The sequence below is a fragment of the Brachypodium distachyon genome, chromosome 3, assembly GCF_000005505.3.
Source record: "Brachypodium distachyon strain Bd21 chromosome 3, Brachypodium_distachyon_v3.0, whole genome shotgun sequence".
NCBI classification, from domain to species: domain Eukaryota; kingdom Viridiplantae; phylum Streptophyta; class Magnoliopsida; order Poales; family Poaceae; genus Brachypodium; species Brachypodium distachyon.
In genome coordinates this window covers 20,146,170-20,160,059 of record NC_016133.3, presented here as the reverse complement: position 1 = coordinate 20,160,059, position 13,890 = coordinate 20,146,170, and positions in this window count along the sequence as shown.

Below are 13,890 nucleotides of genomic sequence, written 5' to 3'. Positions count from 1 at the left end.
TGGAGCCAGGACATAAATCTTCTAGACGACGTCATCTCCACCATCAAGATGCCACCATGAAGAACACACAGACCTAATAAGGAAACTGCAAAACTGATGCCAGACATTGATCCGTGGTTTCCCCTGTCTCTCAACGCCGAAACGGCAGTCAGAGACGAGGGGAACCGCTGGAGATTGAAATTTCCTTCAACAAGGACGACTAGGTCTTCTCTTGACGGCTAGGGTTTCATGGAGGGGAAGAATAGATATGCGCTATGACATGATATAGCGACTCTACATCCACTACGGCTCTGCATGTATAATGGTAATCCCATGATCTAAAACAACAATGCATCCTAGTTTACACGGGAAGTTTAATTTTCACAAGTGTAGCTTACCAATTACGGATACATATTCTCAGGGGGTCCCTTTGGACAGGAAGGGCAGTGATCCAAGGTGGAAACTGGCACGTAAACTTGGCCACGGTCTATCGTCATGTGTGTCATTAGGGATTTAGGGTGCATGACTTCGCTCGCACCTCTATCGGTCTTAAGGTTCACATGATCTGGCGGATACACGCGCCCTTGACACACAAATTCCGAAGAGTAGTTCCGTGTGTTCTCTACACGCACCAAGATGGTGGTCGGTAATGGAGCTATCGCCCTCTTCTAGGAGGATAACTGAGGATAACTATCACCCTCTTCTAGGAGGATAAATATGGCTACGGGTAGAACCATCATGGAGTTTGCACCGGAGTTCTTCGACCTTGTTGCCCAATCACTCGAGGAAGCATCACACAACGCTAGAGGTGTTCATCGATAGGCATTGAACCGGGGAAATTTCAAAAACGCTTGGCCGACCCTTTGGTACTGTGGGCAGTACATCTATGCCTAGAGATCAGTTCGCGAGTTCCAGCTCTGTGATATCCCATATCTGTTAGCCTGGTGGTTCACGAAGAACGGGCTTGACACCTCCTGTTCTTGCTACAAGTACTCTTCCACCGAGAGCTAGAATCTTATGAAGCTTGTTTGGAAATCTTGTGGTCCCCAAGGATGAAATTCCTCCTCTGGCAGGCCTGCCAGAAGCAATCGGTGCTAGACTACAAAGCGACAGTGTGTGTCACATGTTACATCAACATGCAAGTTGTGGTTGTGGGGCCAATCACCTTCTCGTGGGTTGCCCCTTCTATTACAGCTTACGAGGAAATTGCACAAATCACTCATCTTTGATCGTATTGTTGCAGAAAACACCCACTCGACGTCTTTTTTCACAAAACACTTACTATTCATCTAATCCTTTGCAGATAAGTCCTAACCTGAGTTTTAGCTCGTTAATGAGGTTTCTGACCAGTAGGGCCCACCCGTTAGTGCCAAGCTCATCATCGTCAAACCGCCACTCACACCTGCTGTAGTGTGAGGCCCTGGAGCTCTGCTTCAACGTGCCGCTCCACGGTCGCGTCTACTACCCGCCGTCCCTAATCCTAGTAGCAGCAGCTGACGGCCAACTGAAGAAAACAAACCAGCTGGGAGCATGCATGGCCGGGAGAGAGTTACCTAATCAAGTGCGAGAGGAGGACATGGTGCCATGGTGGCCATCCTGGACTGCTTGGCCAGCCGGAGCAAGAGGCGGGTCATAGTTGGGGCCGAGTCGGCGTCTGCGGCCGAGGTGGCGGCAATGGCGGGCCGTGCACAGGACCAAGCAGGACAAGGCCGCGCCCCGCGTGTGATCAGCCTCAGCGTGTCCATGTTCTGGGACGCGCCGAGCGAGGAGGCGGAGTGGCGTCTGGGCGAGCTCCGGTGCACAGTCGTCAGGGACAAGGCCGCGGGTGGCAAGGGCGTGGTGCAGCTTCGGGCGTTCAACTGGTGGAGAAGCCCAAGCCGGCCGGTGCCTTCGACATCGTCGATCGGTCGACGACGGCGCCATAGAGGCCGCTGCGACAACGCTGACAAGCCGCACGATGACGACTCCCAAGAGGACGACGCAGAGAAGAAGGGCAAGGCGAGGAGGAACCGCCGCAACGGCAACGCTTCAGCCAGTGGCAGCCTGAGGATGACGATGGCAATGCTTGGCACTAACGAGTGGGCCCCACCTGTCAGAAACCTCGTTAACGACTAAAACCCGGTTTAGGACTTATCTGCAACGGATTAGACGAATAGTAGGTGTTTTACGCAAAAAAGACATCGAATGGGTGTTCTTCACAACAAGGTGACCAAAGATAAGTTTGTGCAATTTCCTCTATAGCTTATAGCATGAGGTGCACTCTTGGATCTGGTCAGCTACCCTACTACCGTTGTCTGTCGATGCATACTTTATGAGTTGGTGGTGATACCCCCAACTTTGTCCCCTCGTGGCATGCAGAGGAATACATAAGAGCGCACTGAAGATGGAAAACTAAGTTCCAGGAAACAGCCATGCATTGTGTAAATCAAACACTTACGGTATGCTCAAGCTTCTGACGAGCGTGCGCCATGTTAGAGGGGCGGCATCAAGGTGGGCCGCATCTCCGTCAGGTTCGAGGGGCGGCGTTGGAGATTCGGGTGGAGGTCAAGGTGGCGGAGCAGCCGCACCATGGAAACACCCAAGAGATGGTGGTGCCGCGGACCACTTGGATCCCGATAGCACTTCCATCGCATTATCCCGCCGCCACCGTCCGGATGTCATCATGGGCAGCAAGCAATTCGATGCAAGCTGAGTGTCGTAGCCTGGGGCTTAGACACCGGGCATGCGAGGCACCCCCTTTTTGGTTCGGCAGTGGGCGTTGGGGATCACTCCGGCGATCGCCGGCGAGACCAATGCCAAGCGTGAAGATGCACAAGACCATTTTACCCAGGTTCGGACCACCCTGAGGTGTAAAATTCTACGTCCTGCTTCTGAGCTTGTATTAGCCAATTAACTCGGGTTTACAACTTGCGGGGGAGTCCTTGGGCGCTCTCTCCTTTGTTGCTAAGTGCTACTTGCTATTTCTGGGCTAAAGCTAGTAAGAACCGAACTGAATGAGAAACCAATCCCCTTTGACTGTTGGCGATGGTCTTCCTTTTATACTCAAGGGGATACCACAGGTGCCTTGATGCATGGGTAACAAGTGTTGAGCAAAGACCCTAGACAGCTTGTCCTTGCTGTGCTGACTTGCATGCTCGATACGTAGCGCTGCAGCTAGGGCGGTACGTGCCCTAGATTCACTGCGGGCCAGTCACTGTGGGCTGACTGGACGGGGAATCACCTTTCTGTCGAAACATTAAATGCTTGCTTGTGCCACACTCCTCGCCCTGACCAACCCTACGCACAGGGAGCCTGCCGGGCGGCCACGTGGCGTCAATGCTCTGCCTGCTGGGTACCGTCCCTGTTGTAGGTGCCTGCGCTCGGGAACGCCCTCCCCAGCAAGTGAACTTCCCGGGGGGCGCCCAGGCGGGAATCCTCTCGTCGCCTTCTAGGGTAACCCCCGCAGCCCGGCTAACCCTGCCGGGCTGGTGAATCGCCTGGCAGCTTGTGCGGTGCTGCCCAGGGTGCTATCCTTGCGGGGAGCAGGTGAGGCGACCCACGCGTCAAGCAGCGGTGGTACCCCGGGTGCCACTGGTGCGACAGTAGGCCCCGGGCGTGGGCCGGCAACGCCTGTTCCCGGACGAAATCACCCGTGGTTGGTTGCCGGGCTAAGCCCTTATCCGATGCGTGGGTCCCGAGTCGCTTCAGGTTCCCGTTTAGGCATTACTCCAGGGACTCCGCCGTTATGGGCAGAGTGGTGGGGGCGAGATTTCCGCCCTAACCTCCCCTTAATCGCGGGTGGTTAAGGCCACGTTCCACATTCCTCCTTTTTAAGCGTAGGTATCCCCAGCACACCCATAGGGTGCGGATGCGACCGTTGCTCAGCGCCGGGGTACTATAAAACCCCACCGCTGTGCTGAGGAGCAAACACTTAGCCCCTAGCCCTTTTTCCTCATCCCCATTCTTCCTTGCACCCCTGAATCCTGCTAGTCTCTGCCCACATTTCCCATGGTGCCTACAACCCCCAAGAGAGGGAAAGGCTCCAAGAGTTCTGCGGCCGACAAAGGCGAGAGGGCTCCCAAGAAGCCTCTCTCGGAGAAGGACCAGAAGAACCGGGAGTTGAGGGCCGCGCGGGCCTTCTTCAAGCCCGGCTACAACGGCGAGGGGCTCGACAAGATCCGGCACGCCGTCGCTTCCCCGTTCAATGAGTACGGTGAGACGCTCGTCTTCCCTGCCGGCGGCGACCACTAGGACAACGAATTCTGGTTGTTCGCCCGCTTCATCCTCGCTGGGCTGGTACCTCCGTACTCCCTCTTTCTCCATGCGCTCATGGCGGCGTACCAGCTCCGAGTGGCGCCGCTCCACCCCACCTCTCTCTTCCTTCTCGCCGTCTTCCGGTTCTCTTCTGCTTGACGGGGCGGGCGTCTGGACGCACCGCAAGCCGATGCTCAATCACCTCCCTAGGGGCTCCGGGAAGATCCGATGGTTCCCAAGCGAACACGTCGGCATTCTCTCGGAGGAAAGTGATGAGGGTGCTTTCCTATTTGGCATTGAGGTTCGCACCGATGGTGACGGTGCGCTCCTTGTTGTCGGCCTGGAGGGGCAGCTTTTTCACTTTGGCGGCCTCCTCCTTGAGCTTCTGGCCCTTGCCGGGGTGTGAGCTTGAGCTTGTGCCTCCCCCAGCAAACTCCTGCGGGGCGACACGAGCCTTCTTCGCTGCGGGGCCGTCGCCGGGCAGCGAGCCTTCACTTCCGGCGACGCCTTCGTCACCAGAATCAGCGGCGGCCTTGACGACCTCGCCCACACACCAAGCCGCATCCTTGAGGTCACACTTGATGGAGAGGACTCCGTACGTGGACGGCATCTTCATCACGCCGTAGGCGCAATGAGTTGCCGCCATGAACTTGATCAGTGTCGGTCGACCAAGGATCCTGTTGTACGGCAACGGGGTATGGGCCACGTCGAACACGAGGTGCTCGGTCCGAAACGCTTCCCGGGACCCGAAAGTAATCGGCAGCGTGATGCGCCCTGGGGGCGCACGATCCTGGGGTTCACTCCCCGGAATGGGTCGGTGGGCTTCATCTGCTCCACCTCGGGAATAGAGTAGGAGAGACTGGAGAAGCGGTTGATGAAACTCCGCAACGTCTCTCCTGGCTTCTGCACAACCGTGTGCGGCTCCGCCATGGTTCCCAGGCGCTTGTAGCCGTCCTAGAATGCGCTCACAAACTGCTCGCGCAGGTCAGCCTAAATGGCTATGGACCCGGCAGACAGGTTGAGCAACCAGGTCCTCGCTGATCCTTTGAGGACCATCGTGAACCAGTTGGCCCTGACCTTGTCGTCGACGCCGATGGCGTGCATCCCCAATGTGTAGGTCAAGAGGAAATCTTTCAGGTTCACGGTCCCGTCATACGTTCCAAGCGTTGGCACTCGGAACTTGCGAGGCCATGGTACCCGGCGCAGCTCGCGGGTGAACGCGGTGCAGCCGTCCTCGGTGCCCATGGGAGCATCCTCCTACTCCTCTGGGCGTTGACGTTCCGCCTCACGCCGGCGCCGATGCTCCAAGCGCTGGCGGAGGTCTTCTTGCTGGCGGGCGTTCAAGACGGCCCGCGCAACACCCCGTGTGACGGTCGGTGACGAATCCGAGGACCCCTCGGGATCCTCGCCCCCTTGCCCTCCCTACGGTTTTCTCCCTGCCCCAAGACGCGGGGCGCATCTCCGCGTCCCGAGTTCTACCCTCGGCCTGAACCAGCCAGGGCGCCTTCGCGTTGCGGCTACTGGGCGGCGAGCGCAAGGAGCGCGTCTAGCTCCGCCCTCCATGCCTCGTGCGCCGGCGTGTCTTGCGGTGGCTCGTAGCGCAGCATGACACGCGCGGCGATGATTGCCTCCGCCGGGGTTTGAGCGGGAGGCTGCCGATTCCCCGACCGGCTGCCCTCCGCCCTGTCCCCCGGTGCCCTTGGGTGAGTAGGGCGAGATCCCGACGACGTCCCACGCGACGCAGTATGCTCATGGCGCTGCTGCCGCTGCGCGTCTTCGGCCCGCGAGGCGACTCGCTGGCCGGCGCGGGCGGCATCGTGGCCGCTCGCGCGGCTAGCTCTGGCGCGGGGCGCCGCTGGCCCCCTCTAACGGTTGTCCGCTGACGGCCGAGGGGGTGGGGGAGGCAGGTACGACTGCTGCTGCTGCAGCCGAGAGGGCTCAAGGTTCTCCTGACCCTACGATGTGGGTTGCACGTCGTGCGACCGCGTGTGTGCCGCTGGAGCACCACGCGGGTCGATCCGAGGGTTGCCAGCCCGCTTGGGGGGCATGGCAACGGGTTCTGTTGTCGGAGAAGACGAAGCTGACGTAGCTGTAGATGACGGCGCCGGAGGTCACGGGCGAGCTCTCCACACGCGCCCCCTACCAGGCGCGCCAGATGTCGTAGCCTGGGGCTTAGACACCGAGGATGCGAGGCACCCCCTTTTTGGTTTGGCAGTGGACGTTGGGGATCGCTCCGGCGATCGCCGACGAGGCCAATGTCAAGCATGAAGATGCACAAGACCGTTTTACCGAGGTTCGAGCCACCCTGAGGTGTAAAACCCTACGTCCTGCTTCTGAGCTTGTATTAGCCAATTAACTCAAGTTTACAAGTTGCCAGGGGAGTCCCCGGGCGCTCTCTCCTTTGTTGCTAAGTGCTACTTGCTATTTCTGGGCTAAAGCTAGTAAGAACTGAACCGAACGAAAAACCAACCCCCTTTGACCGTTGGCGATGGTCCTCCTTTTATACTCACGGGGATACCACAGGTCTTGATGCATGGGTGACAAGTGTTGAGCAAAGACCCTAGGCAGCTTGCCCTTGATGTGCTGGCTTGCATGCTCGATACGTAGCGCTGCAGCTAGGGCGGTACGTGCCCTAGATTCACTGCGGGCCAGTCACTGTGGGCTGACTGGACGGGGAATCACCTTTCTGTCGAAACATTAAATGCTTGCTTGTGCCACACTCCTCGCCCTGACCAACCCTACGCACAGGGAGCCTGCCGGGCGGCCACGTGGCGTCAATGCTCTGCCTGCTGGGTACCGTCCCTGTTGTAGGTGCCTGCGCCCGGGAACGCCCTCCCCGGCAAGTGAACTTCCCGGGGGGCGCCCAGGCGGGAATCCTCTCGTCGCCTTCTAGTGTAACCCCCGCAACCCGGCTAACCCTGCCGGGCTGGTGAATCGCCTGGCAGCTTGTGCGGTGCTGCCCAGGGTGCTATCCTTGCGTGGAGCAGGTGAGGCGACGTGTGGGGTGGTTAAGGCGGAAATCTCGCCCCCACCACTCTGTCCGTAACGGCGGAGTCCCTGGAGGAATGCGGGAGAAGCTGAGCACGCACCGGATCCGTACGACGCAGGAGCTCTATGCCCTGGCGCACAAGTGTGCCATGGCCGAGGAAGGGCGCCTAGCGCCCGCGCTTGCAGCTAAGGCTGCCGCGAGTCCCGCTGAGGGCTCGCAAAAGAAGGGCTCCCGGAAGTGCAGCGGGAAGCAAGTGCTTGCCGCGGAACCGGGGGCTACATCGAGGCCTGCAAAAAAGGGCGCGTCCGCTGGCGGCTCTGGCGGCAAGGCGAGTGACGCGTCCCGCTGCCCCATCCATGCCAACGCCACCCATGACGCGCAGGATTGCCGCATCCTGCAGGGCATCAAGCAGAGGCGTGAGCAGCACCACGAGGAGCGCCGAGCAGCCGGCGCCTACTTCAACTGTGGGGATATCGGGCATCTCTCCCGGGATTGCCCGAATGACCCCAGGGCTGGGGCGAAGCCTGCCGGCGGAGATGCTAGCAGAGAAGAAGCCCAGGGGGGACGCGGCCTAGCCCGAGCCGGCAGGGAGCGGCCTCCCCAAGGACGAGACAAGGCTCGTGCTGAGGAGCAGCGCGAGTCCGATTACAGCGGGGCCGATGAGCCCGGCTTCCAGGAGCCTCGCAGCGTCGCCTGCATTCATGGGGGAGCTTACGCTCTCTCATCCCATAGCGCGGTGAAGCGCCTCACCCGGAAAGTGTGTGCGCTGTTGCCGGACATGGAGCCGCAGCAGCCACTGAAGTGGTCGCACGTACCGATCACTTTCAGCCCTGACGATCACCCAGCCCGGCAACTGGGTCAGGAGTTTTGCCATTCGTGGTCTCGCCGATCATCAACAACATGACGGTGACTAAGGTGCTGGTGGACAAGGGAGCGGGGTTGAACCTCCTGTCCGCCAGGTTGGTGGAGAAGTTTCAGCTGCCGCTAGAGCAGACGAAGCCCACCGACCCGTTTCGGGGAGTGAACCCCGGGATCGTGCGCCCCCTGGGGCGCATCACGCTGCCGGTTACCTTCGGGTCCTGGGAAGCGTTTCGGACCGAGCACCTCGTGTTCGACGTGGCCCATACCCCGTTACCGTACAACGGGATCCTTGGTCAGCCGCGCTGATCAAGTTCATGGCGACAACTCATTGCGCCTACGGCGTGATGAAGATGCCGTCCACGTACGGAGTCCTCTCCATCAGGTGCGACCTCAAGGACGCGGCTTGGTGTGTTGGCGAGGTCGTCAAGGCCGCCACCGCAGCTGATTCTGGCTACGAAGGTGTCGCCGGAAGTGAAGGCTTGCTGCCGGGCGACGGCCCTGCAGCGAAAAAGGCTCGTGTCGCCCCGCAGGAGCTTGCGGGGGGGAGGCACAAGCTCGAGCTCATGCCCCGGCAAGGGCCAGAAGCTCAGGAGGAGGCCGCCAAAGTGAAGAAGCTGCCCCTCCAGGCCGGCAACGAGGAGCGCACCGTCACCATCGGTGCGAACCTCAATGCCAAATAGGAAAGCGCCCTCATCACTTTTCTCCGGGAGAATGCCGACGTGTTCGCTTGGGAACCGTCGGATCTTCCCGGAGTCCCTAGGGAGGTGATCGAGCATTGGCTTGCAGTGTGTCCAAACGCCCGCCCCGTCAAGCAGAAGATCCGCCGGCAAGCACAGGAGCGCAAAGACTTCATCAGGCAAGAAGTGGAGAAGCTGAAGGCTGCGGGAGCTATCAGGGAAGTACTGTACCCCACTTGGTTAGCGAATCCAGTTGTAGTACCCAAGGGGGAGAATAAATTACGCATGTGTGTAGACTTTACAGATCTTAATCGTGCATGTCCAAAAGACCCTTTCCCTATACCTCGCATTGATCACATAGTAGATTCACTGCCGGTTGCAATTTGTTGTGCTTTTTGGATGCTTTTTCCGGCTACCATCAGATCAAGATGGCGATCAAGGACGAGGAAAAAACGGCGTTCATCACCCCGGTTGGCTGTTACTGCTACACATGCATGCCTTTCGGGTTGAAGAACGCGGGCTCAACATTCCAGCGTGCATCGCGCGAGTGTTTGGGACCCCAGCTAGGCCGGAACGTTGAGGCCTACATGGATGATATCGTCATCAAGTCAAAGCGCGGGGACTCGCTTATTGATGACTTGCAGGAGACATTTGATAATCTCCGCAGGATCAAGCTCAAGTTGAACCCTGAGAAATGCATTTTTGGTGTAGACTCGGGGAAACTTCTGGGCTTCTTGGTTTCGCACAGGGGGATTTAGGCCAACCCAAAGAAGATAGAAGCTATCGAGAAGATGGAGGCTCCCCGCAGGGTGAAGGACGTTCAGCGCCTCAACGACTGCGTAGCCGCGCTGAGGCGTTTCATCTCAAGGCTGAGCGAACGCGCCCTGCCTTTGTTCAAGGTGATGAAGAAGAAGGGCACAATCGGCTGGACCCCTGAGGCTGAGGCGGCGTTCAAGGATCTCAAGCAGTACCTGAAGTTGCCGCCAATCCTCGTCGCCCCCAAGTCGGGCGAGCCGCTGCTACTCTACCTAGCGGCGACTGACCAAGTGGTCAGCTCGGTGCTTGTTGCCGTGAGAGAAGAAGATCTCCCGGGGGCTGAGCTTGCGGAGCAGGGGGCTGAGTCAGCCCCGGCAACCGCCTCGGACCCGGGAACCACCGCCGAGCCGGCGGCGCCAACACCGCGCAAGCGGCTCGTGCAGCACCCGGTGTACTTCGTCAGCACGGTGCTGCGTGACGCCCGCACGCGGTACCCGCAAGTGCAGAAGCTCTTGCTGGGGATTCTACTTGCATCACGCAAGCTGCGCCACTACTTCCAGGCGCATCGCGTCACGGTGGTGTCGGGGTTCTATCTCGAGCGGGCCCTCACCAACCGTGAAGCCACCGGAAGGGTGGCCGAGTGGAGGATGGAGTTGTCGGAGTTTGATCTCCACTTCACTAACACCAAGAGTATCAAGAGTGCTGCTCTGGCTGATTTTGTTGCAGAGTAGACCTCGAAAGGCATAGAAGAAGAGCAACCGGAGACCAGCCTACCCGGCAAGCTGGACGAAGGCCACTGGATCATGTACTTCGACGATGCTTTCAGCCTGCAGGGAGCTGGCGCCGGAATCGTCATCGAGTCGCCCACGGGAGACCAGCTGAAATTCACGATCCAGCTCGACTTCCCCAACTCCACCAACAACACGGCTGAGTACGAGGGGCTGTTCACCGGGTTGCGGGCGGCAATCGCCCTAGATATCAAGCGCCTGGTTGTTCGCGGGGATTCCCAACTCGTGATCAACCAGGTTAACAAGGACTACGACTGCCTGCAGATGGCAGCGTATGTGGATGAAGTCCGCAAGCTAGAACGCAAGTTCAAGGGTTTGCGATTCAATCACGTCAAGAGCAAGGATAACTTCGTGGTCGACGAACTGTCCAAGTGGGCAGCGGAGTGCCGGAAGGTCCCGGCGGGCGTGTTCTAGCACAGGCAGACTGCGCCTTCAGTCACGCCTAGGACGGCTGCCGGGGAAGCCCACCCGGCAACCGAAGGGAACCCCGCAGCAACAGCGGAGGTCCATGCCGCTGATGTGGCGGCATGCATGAGCAGGGAAACCCCTCCTTGGGCGGTGGACATCGCCCACTACCTCAAAAAGGAAGCCCTCCCGGAAGACGACGTTGCCGCGGAGCGCGTAGCCCAGCAAGCCAACATGTACACTCTGGTAGACAGGGATCTTTACTGGAGGCGTGCAAATGGAGTGAAACTCCTCTGCGTGCCCCAAGACGAAGGGCGCGCACTTCTGGAAGACATACACCGAGGCACATGCTCGCACCATGTGGCCTCTCGGGCTCTAGCCGGCAAGGCCTTCCGGCACCGCTTCTACTGGCATACAGCGCTAGCCGATGCCGAGCAGCTAGTCAAGACGTGCGAGGCGTGCCAGTTCCACGCGAAGAAGAGTAACCAGCCGGCGCAGGCCCTTCAAGTCATTCCATCCTCCTGGCCGTTTGCGGTCTGGGGGCTTGACATCGTCGGCAAGTTGCCGAGAGCGGTTGGTGGCGACGAGTATTTGCTCGTGGCCATGGACAAGTTCTCCAAGTGGGTGGAGGTGGAGCCAGTGAGGAAGGTGACCGCTCAGGCGGCCATCAAGTTCTTCAAGAGCATTGTGTGCCGGTTCGGTGTGCCCAACGGCATCATCATCGACAACGGCACGCAATTCACGAGCACGGTGTTCCAAGCTTACTGTGAGGACATGGGCACCAAGATCCACTTCGCCTCTGTTGCTCACCCGAGGAGCAACGGACAGGCGGAGCGAGCCAACGCAGAGGTGTTGCGGGGTCTCAAGACGAGAACCTTTGACAAGCTCAAAGGCCACAGGAAGCACTGGGTCGAAGAACTCCAGCCCGTGCTGTGGTCAATCAGGACCACACCTAGCCGGGCAACGGGTGAAACTCCTTTCGCCCTTGTCTACGGGGACGAAGCAGTGCTGCCCCTCGAGCTCAAGCATGGATCCCCTCGAGTACGCGCGTACAACAAGCATAGCCAACACGAGCAGAGGGTTGACGATCTTAACTTCATCGAAGAACTTCGATGCCGGGCTGCTGTACGAGCTGCACGCTATCAGCAGGGTCTCCGCCGTTATTATGACAAGCGGGTCCGTACCCGGGAGCTCGAGGTCAGAGACCTTGTCCTGCGCCGGATACAAGAAACGAAGGCCGGGAACAAGTTGGTTCCGAAATGGGAGGGCCCCTTCCGGGTAGTGCAGGTGACCAGGCCGGGGGCTGTCCGGCTGGAAACCGAAGAAGGCTTGCCGGTGCAAAACAGTTGGAATCTTGAGCACTTGCGCAAGTTCTACCCGTGAAGCGGTGGAGCCTGACCCACGGGTGATGCTCCTGCAACATGCCTCTCGAACTAGTGTAGCCGGGCAACCCCCGATTGTAATCCGCTAGTTTTTGTGAATAAAGATAAGTGTTTTCCTCTGAATTTCAAGTTGGTTCGTTTATTGCGTGTTTTTTCGTCTGTCTCCTGCTCTAGGTGCACAGAAGTCTCTTTTCATCCTTGGCTGTGAGCAGGGGGCTGCCGGAGCCTCCAAAACAAAAATCCCGTTGCCGGATCACTCCGGCACGGGGTCGTGCCGTTGCCGGTTCCCCGCAACGCGCACCACGCAGCAGCTGCGTCTTGGGAATAGGAGAGTGCTCACACCCAAGATTGGTATCGACCCTTCTGTGCCCGGGGGTCGGGAGGCAGGAGGGCTATCTGTGTTGTACCTTTTTTCGTGCATTTCGAAAAAAATTGCAGCATCTCGGGCTTGGTAAGGATCTGACGTGCAGGATAAAAATGGGGTTTTTTTTCGTTCGGTTCGGCTTTTACTAGCTTTAGTCCAGAAATAGCAAGTAGCACTTAGCAACAAAGGAGAGAACGCCCGATGACTCCCCGGCAACTTGTAAACCCGAGTTAATTGGCTAATACAAGCTCAGAAGCAGGACGTAGGGTTTTACACCTCAGGGTGGCCCGAACCTGGGTAAAACGATCTTGTGCATCTTCACGCTTGACATTGGTCTCGCCGGCGATCGCCGGAGCGATCCCCAACGCCCACTGCCAAACCAAAAAGGGGGTGCCTCGCATCCCCGGTGTCTAAGCCCCAGGCTACGACACTGAGATCCTCCATGCCCGCGGCCTCTGTGCTCGGGATCTCCTCCTCCATGCCCGAAGCCTATGTGCTCGGGATCGACCCCATCCACGGCTCCACCACCCACAACCCTAGCCCTCTTGCCTTGGTCTGTGGAAGGGAAGGAAGCGGGCGGCAAGGAGCGAGGAGGAGGCGGCGTGCTCGGGCTCTCCTTCATGCCCGCATCCTCGGGGCGGCAAGCGCTCTGGACGGAGCCGCGAAGAGCGAGGAGGAGGCGGTGGTGTGCTGGGTTTTTTCACCGCCGGGTGTTTCGAGGAGAGTGGAGGATCGTGTGTGAGGCGGTGGCAGAAATTGTAATTTCAGCCAACTGATGGACAGCGGAAGAAACGGACGACGGACGTTCCAACTACAAATTAAAGAGTAGTAGAGAAAACATCATGCATTGATGAGCCCTCGCACCAGTAGTTGCACTTATTTCACTCACTTCACTCATTTCCCGCATTTGAACAAGTTAACTAAATAACCTTCGATGTGAGTGTAGAACCTGTTATGCTGATAAAATCCACCTCAGCTTCTCTTGGAAGTGCCTTTGCCAAGATTTCCTTGTGCCATGAGCCTGTCGAGGCAGCGGTGCTGGACGGAGGAGCCTGTCGAGGCGGCGTGGCGGAGGAGGTCGTCGCAGCGACGACGCAGGGTGGAGGAGAGTGGGGACAAAGAGGCCTGCCGGTGCCGGACCTCGCTCCCCTCACTTTCCCGCGGTGATGGCGGAAGAGCCGCTGGAGCGCCCGTGCAATTTCGCCAAAGAAGCCTGTTTCCTTGGCGCTTCCCCTGAATCAGGGGCCCTAATGCGCTCTTTCGTAGCTGAGTCATATGACCCCATCAGATGTTCGCCGTCCGATTTAAATGGAGGGTGGATTAAGGGGGGCAAGGCAAGCCGTGCCTTGACCTAGCAAGGCACCAGATCTCGATCAATTACGGAACCCTCGAGAGGGAAAGAGGAAAATACATCCGAGGTCCTATTATTATGGAGTGGGTGTTAACTAATGCGCAT